This window comes from Puntigrus tetrazona, chromosome 4, assembly GCF_018831695.1.
Source record: "Puntigrus tetrazona isolate hp1 chromosome 4, ASM1883169v1, whole genome shotgun sequence".
NCBI classification, from domain to species: domain Eukaryota; kingdom Metazoa; phylum Chordata; class Actinopteri; order Cypriniformes; family Cyprinidae; genus Puntigrus; species Puntigrus tetrazona.
The window spans coordinates 18,782,893-18,790,289 of NC_056702.1; positions in this window are offsets into that span (position 1 = coordinate 18,782,893).

The following is a 7,397-nucleotide window of genomic DNA, read 5'->3' on the forward strand; positions in this document are numbered from 1 at the left end:
TGAACTCCAACACAGTAGCGGCTAAGCTGGGGGTCTATGTGCAAGACCACACCATCCCACCGTCTCACCGTGGACAACACCAGAGTAGTGGGGAGTCAAGCCCCTTTTAAAGAGGTGAGTTCCAGAGCCTGTGCACGACTATCTGTAGTTGGTACCTCTCAACCTCTCATGCTATCGGCTGCTGCCCAATCCACAGGGTAAGACCCAGCCACCAGTCACTCGCATGCGAGCCCCAACCTTAGGTCCTGGCTGCACCGTACCAGGCGGCATCACAACCTGTTTTAAATTTGTCTTCATAGGGGGCTGTGAACTGCTCTTTGTCTGGCTTGTCACCTAGGACCTGTCTTTCCACATATGTGTTTAATCAGTAAGTGGAAAGACTGCAAAATAAGGCTCCACCTCAAAATTCTCTGATTTTTACCACGCATTTGATCCAAGAAAGTTAACGGGTTATGGTCTGTATATACAATAATAGGACCAGAAACAGAGCTTAAACACACCTCGAAATGCTGAATGGCTAAAACAAGAGCTAAGGCCTCTTTTTCCACAGTAGAATATTTTTACTGGTGATGGTTGAATTTCTTTGAAAAAGAACTGATTGGATGTTCAATTCCATCCGAATCCTTTTGTAAATGAACGGAACCAGTGCCATAGGCACTAGCGTCCACTGCAAGTAAAAATCTCTTCTCAAAATTTGGAGCAAGTAATACAGGAGCAATTCTCGTCAATTTTGGCATTGATAGGTTTTATACAACCCTGGCCAACAACTTTGCTTAAATAAGTCACAGTGGCCTTTCCAAATTCACATTTGGTGAGATTGATAGTCAAAATAGCTTTAGACAACCGCTCAAAAAGATCTTGAATTTGTATGAAATGTTCTAACCAAGAAGAACTATACAAAACAACATTGTCTAGGTAGGCTTCACATCCAGCCAACTCAGACAATACTCAGTTTACCAATCACTGAAATGTAGTGGGAGCATTTTTGACCCCAAAAGGCATTACATTATATTGTAGAAAACTATCAGGAGCAATAAATGCAGATAATTCTCTAGCACGAGATGTTATGGCACCTGTCAATAACCTTTCAGAAGATCGAATTTACTGACAAACTGTGCAGAACCCACTCGGTCTACACAGTCCTCAATTCTGGGCAAAGAGTAACAGTCAGGCTTTGTCAATTAGTTAAGCTTTCAGTTTAACTCACTAATATGCAAGGAGAACTCCAAGAACTAAAACTGGGTTCTGCCAATTTATGAGCAAGCAAGTAATCTACCTCTTTCTGTAGTAATTTCCACTTCATAGGATTTACACGGTATGGATGTTCTTTCACAGGTTGAGCCAAACCAACATCAATGTCATGTTCAATGACATGCGCTTTAGTAGGAACATCAGAAAAGAGAGATGGAAACGAATTAATCATTTGAATGACATCATTCTTTTCTGGTTCACACAAATGAGACACATTTTGAGCTAAATTAGAAAGAAGATCAGAATTAGCAAGGCGTCCCTCCACTACACCTCGAGAAGGTCCATTGTTCTCCCAGCTGTCAACCACCTCTGTAATTGCATTTGAAATACTTGCACATACATTTTCAGTAGTTAAAACATCAACAAAGAGGGTATGGTACTCACATAATTTCAATAAATTAACATGACAAACTTCTTCTTTCAACGATCTGGTGTGTTCAATGAGTAGGTGTAGTAAAGTAAATCGTAAAAGTAAGTAGTTGTAGTACCAGTAAATCTAGCCTGAAACGGACTAGATAAAACAGGTAAGAAAGCCAGGACATGATCGCCAACCTTTTTTTTGTCTTGCGATCAAACAACTTTCTCTGAGACTTGCCTAACTTTCGAAGAGCAATAGCTCTAGCTTCATTGAGTCGATAACAAAAACTACTCACATAGTCCAAGGCATTCTCGGGTGGATTGGATGTTTTCCATTCATCTGCCAAAACAGCAATAGGACCTCTGACAGCATGTCCAAAAACCAATTCATTTGGGCTAAACTGCTCTCTTGCACAACCTCACGAATTGCCAAAAGCATCCAAGGAAGTACATCTTCCCAGTCACAATCGAGCACAATACAATCTTAAAAGAGACTTGAGTGTCTGGTGGAATCTTTCTAAACCTCCTTAACTCTGAGGATGATATGCACTCGAAATGTTGTGTTTAACCTTGAGTTGCTGCATAACTTTAGAAAACTGTCTGGACATAAAATTTCAGCCATGATCAGACTGAATGGTTTTTGGAATGCCAAAAACAGACATGGAACTTGTTAAAGCTCTAAGAATAGACTTTCCACAGCAATAGGTTGTAGAGGAGCCAATGGGATTTTCAAATTTGGTTTTTCGTACACCCATATGACCAGCAAGGCCCTGGTGTGCTAACTGTAGGATAGCTAGGCGAAAACTAAGAGGAACTACAATTTGGATCCTAAAATTGAGTGGACAGTCAGTACTCACAGGTTGCCGTCTACAAAGCAAACCATTGTCGAGAGAATAGTAAGGAAGAGAACTCTTATCTCCTCCTCCATCATCAGCAGCTACAGAAAATAACTCTTCAAGGAGTTTCATCTGCCCTTTGTGCATTAAATAGTTAATCTCTGTTAACACTATAAAGTGGAGACAAAGAACAGGTGTTAACAGTGTCACAAATAACTAGACTTTCAAACGAGAGACCAGTATTAGCTTTAGGGTAATCAGGTGGTAATTCTTCCACAGTGGTCAGGTCAACTGTTGGAAACGTACTAGATTCTGTTAAAATTTTCAGAAACAATAAAGATAAGAATACTTTCAGGTTCAGATGCACATTTCTGGGCCATTGCTCGAGTTACTGCACATGCTGGAAATAAATGTGGACATTCAGAATACCACTCTAGTTTTTCCTAGATCAGAAACCATAATAGGTGGTACACCACCATCTGATTTATCCCAGACATTCCCCCCAGCTAAATCGCTTGGATGACCTGAACTCAGTGAAGTGTGTACCCATTGTATGATGCGTTGGCGTATTGTCGATGGTACGTAATGTTTCCCAGGGGACATTGAGGGGTGCTGGTTCATGCTGTAATTCCTCTGCAGCTCCTCCATTATATCCCATGACACTGGTGCCAGGATTACCGTGGGTGGCAGAATATTATCCGGGACTCCCTCCTTCTGTGGTGCGTCATATCTTCGGGACAGTGCATCAGCCTTACTGTTCTTGGAACCTGGACGATAAGTGACAGTGAACTGAAAACGAGTAAAAACAGTGCCCATCTTGCCTGTCTGGGGTTCAGCCTTTTAGCTCCCTTGATGTATTCCAGGTTCTTGTGGTCCGTGATGACTTGGAACGGATGCACTGCTCCTTCTAGCCAGTGTCTCCACTCCTCAATGGCCGCTTTCATGGACAACAGTTCCTTGTTTCCCACGTCATAATTTCTCTCAGCTGCCGTTAATTTCCTGGAAAAGTAAGCACAAGGATAAAGTTTCCCTGGTTGACCGTGACGCTGTGAGAGAACAGCTCCAATTCCGCAGTCCGATGCATCCACTTCCACGATGAATGGTAGCTCCGGATTAGGATGTTTGAGAATTGGGGCTGTGGTGAAACGTTCCTTGAGGTTGGAGAACGCCTTAATTGCTCCCTCATTCCATCTCAGCTTGGACGGCTTTCCCTTTAAGAGAGAGGTTAGTGGTGCAGCAACAGTACTATAGTTCCGGATGAAGCGTCGGTAGAAATTTGCAAACCCTAGAAACCGTTGTAGCTCCTTGACCGTAGTGGGTTGAGGCCACTCCGTAACTGCTTTAACCTTGTCATCGTCCATCCTCACTCCCTGGTGGCTGATCTCAGTAACCTAGGAACAAAGTCTGTGACACATGAAACTCACATTTCTCCTCCTTGACAAACAACCTGTGTTTCAGTAACCTGGACAGAACCTCCTTGACATGTCCAATGTGCTCGACTTCATTCTTTGAGTAGATGAGGATATCGTCAATATAAGCCACCACGTATTTGTTCAGGATGTCCTTGAAGATTTCGTTAATGAAGGACTGGAACACAGCTGGAGCATTAGCTAGCCCATATGGCATAACGAGGTACTCATAGTGCCCTCTAGTCGTCATGAAAGCAGTCTTCCACTCGTCTCCCTCCTTGATCCTTATCAGGTTATAGGCACTATGGAGGTCTAACTTAGTATACACTTTTGCCTCACGTAGTTGTTCCAGAGCTGATGGAACTAAAGGTAGGGATATCGAACTTGACTGTGACGCGTTGTTTAGGCCTCGATAATCGATGCATGGACGCAGGCCTCCATCCCTCTTTCCGACAAAGAAGAATCCAGCTGCTGCAGGTGATGTGGAGGGTCTAATGAACCCAAAGCTAAGAGCCTCATTAATATATTCCTCCATAGCCTGGCTTTCAGTGAGTGACAATGGGTATACCTTGCTTTTTGGGTGGCATGGCGTTAGGTAGGAGGTCAATCGCACAGTCCCATGGTCGGTGAGGTGGTAATTCTGTTGCCCGTGATTTACTAAACACCTCTGACAGTTGCCTGTAGCATGCTGGTATCTTGATTCTCCTCTGATCCTCCGGACTTTCTATACTGGTGGTGAGGCAGTTCCTTGGAGATACAGCGAAGCATCTGTTAATACACGTGTGAGACCATTGCGTTAACTCACCTCTACCCCAGGATATAGTTGGGTCGTGTACGGAAAGCCAGTTGAACCCGAGGATTGCTTCATACTTGGATGAATCAACGATATAGAACGTAATGGTTTCTTTGTGGAACATGCCAACCTGGAGAGTAAGAGCCTTGGTTCTGTGAGAAATACCTCCTCCGATGTCCTCGTCATTAATGGTCTTGATCCTTAAAACAGATTCACAAGGTTGAGAAGGAATGTGATATTTAGCGACTACCTCACGACTGATGATGTTCAAGGCCGCGCCCGAGTCAACCATTGCTGTCAACATAACCTTTACATTGTTTAGACCGAGCATGATGGGTAACATGAGAGCCTTGTTGCTGAGTACGTTAAAATGATTCATATTTACCCGGTTTGTAGTGGTGGGTCTGTGAGGACAGTCAAACTGATAATGTTTCCCTTCTCCACAGTAAAAGCAAAGTTGAAGATTTACGCGCGGCGTTAGCGTTCTTCCATAGAGACACGTCGGGAGTTTACTTGCATGGGTTCCGGTTTCTCCATTAACTCGTGTCGTATTTGATTCCTTTCCTGGCTCGTGATCATAGACGGCGCTTTACGTTGTGGTGCCTGGCGCTTAAGATTATCAATACGGATGGTTAAGTTGACGAGATCAGAAAAAGATAAATCCTCACCTCTACACGCCAATTCCGTCTGTAAATCTGCCGTGAGACTCCGTTTGAAAGTCGCTTTGAGTGCGACATCATTCCAGCCGCTTTGAGCAGCGAGCGTCCTGAACTCAATAGCATAATCAGCGGCTGTGCGTTTACCCTGGGACAGATCCATTAACTGGGTTGAAATATCCTTGCCCCCTGCAGGATATTCAAACACCTCTCTTAGCATCTGTAAGAAATAGTTAGCAGATGTCTTGATGTGGGGATCTGTATCCCAAACTGCAGTCGCCCAGTCAATCGCTCTTCCAGTCAGTAGCGTCATAATAAATGCACACTTGATTTCTTCATTGTTGAATCTACCCTGCTGAAACTCCAAATACAGCCTGATCTGGCGAATGAAACCCTTGCACCGTTCAGCAGAACCGTCAAACTTTTCGGGTAAGGCAAGGTTTACTGTGGAAAACGTGGTAGGGGGTAGATCCTGAATGTACCGGGTGAGGTGTTCGTTCACCGACTGCAGTTGATCCAATCGGGACTGGTAACCTTTCAATAGCTCCTCCTGGTATGCCATCAATTGTTGCATGTGTGTTACATCCGCTGGAGTCTGGTATGGCGAAGTATTCTGTAAGGAGGAGGCGGAAGCCGATTGCGATTCCATTTGCGGATGTTTATTGGAAACACACACACAGATGAGGATGGTCAAAAACAAGCAAGGGTTGGCAACAGTAATATCAGTCCGGAAGGCAAACATACACAAAGGGAGATCCGTGGGCAAAAGTCGAATGAAGGCAGAGGTCAATAACAAAGTTCTGTAGTAATCGGTTACCGTAACAAACAAGGAAGATCCGTAAAGCCGTGAGTCGAATAAAGCAAGCAGAAGGTCATACACAATAGCAATCAGTAGTACAATGGTAAACGCTTGGTAAGGCAGACAGGCTGGCAATACTTCGCGTAGAGCACCTGGTGCTCTACGGTTATATAGCCCTAACCCGGAAGTAGTAGTAGAGGAGGGAGCGGCTCGAGTCAGTACTCGGGAGAGGGCTCCTCTGCTGGTTGGATGTTACACTCAGTAATGTTTAACTGTTTTTGAGCAGGTTTAACAACTCTCTTTCTTTTTGAGAACCCCACAATCTGAGATTCTATGTCCTGGCTTCCTACAATAAAAACAAAGTATCTCACCTTTTATACGTGCAACTGAATTTTCAGCAAAAGGTTTTAACACAGCATTCAGGTTTTTTGTCGGAGAAAACTTTTTAGTTCTCTCAGAGATGTTTAACTTAGATTTATTGACATTGCCAGCAGATACATGAGTGAGAACAAATTCGTCTGCCATAAGAACAGCATCAGACAGTTTAGTCACTTTGTGTTCATTAAGATACATTGCAACAGCACTTGGGACACAATTTTTAAACTCCTCTAGAAGAATAAGTAAGTTAGTCTCTTAGTTATTCCTTAGTTGTAATTTTTACAGAAGAACACCAACGGTCAAACAAATTCTCTTTCTCTCTAGCAAACTATATGTACCTTTCTCAGACTTAAAATGACTTCTAAATATTTAGCGATATGGCACAAGCGATATGGCGATGCGGCACAAGTCTAATGTTGTTATAAAATGTCAAACGCTGGTGCAACAAGCACTGGTTCAATAGACGACACTCAGACAGGAGTTTGATCAGTTATTAGCCTCAACTCTAAGTAAAGTTTCCGCAACTGAAACTCTCTTTCCTCTCTTTCTTTATCAAATTGTAACTAAATTTTACGTAACTCTACCTGTTGTTGTAACTCCTTTATTTTAAAACAATTCTCTAGCTCTTTCTCTTTTAAAAGCACAAACATCGCATTTTTTACAAAGTTTTTCTGCATCAATACACAACTGTTTCTCTTGTAAAGACATCTCGCTAAACTTTGTATTTTCGTCAACTTCACCCAGAGGAGAGGACAAAGACTCTTTGGGTGTCACACGTGGACTCCTTTGTGTTATTGTTTTTGTCGTGTGCCATGTGTTCTGTGACCCACTGTAGTTAATTGTCTTAGCGTTTTCACCTGTGTCTAGTTAATTTAGTGATTTCCCGTTTGTATTTAAGTTCTAGTTTGATCCTTTGTA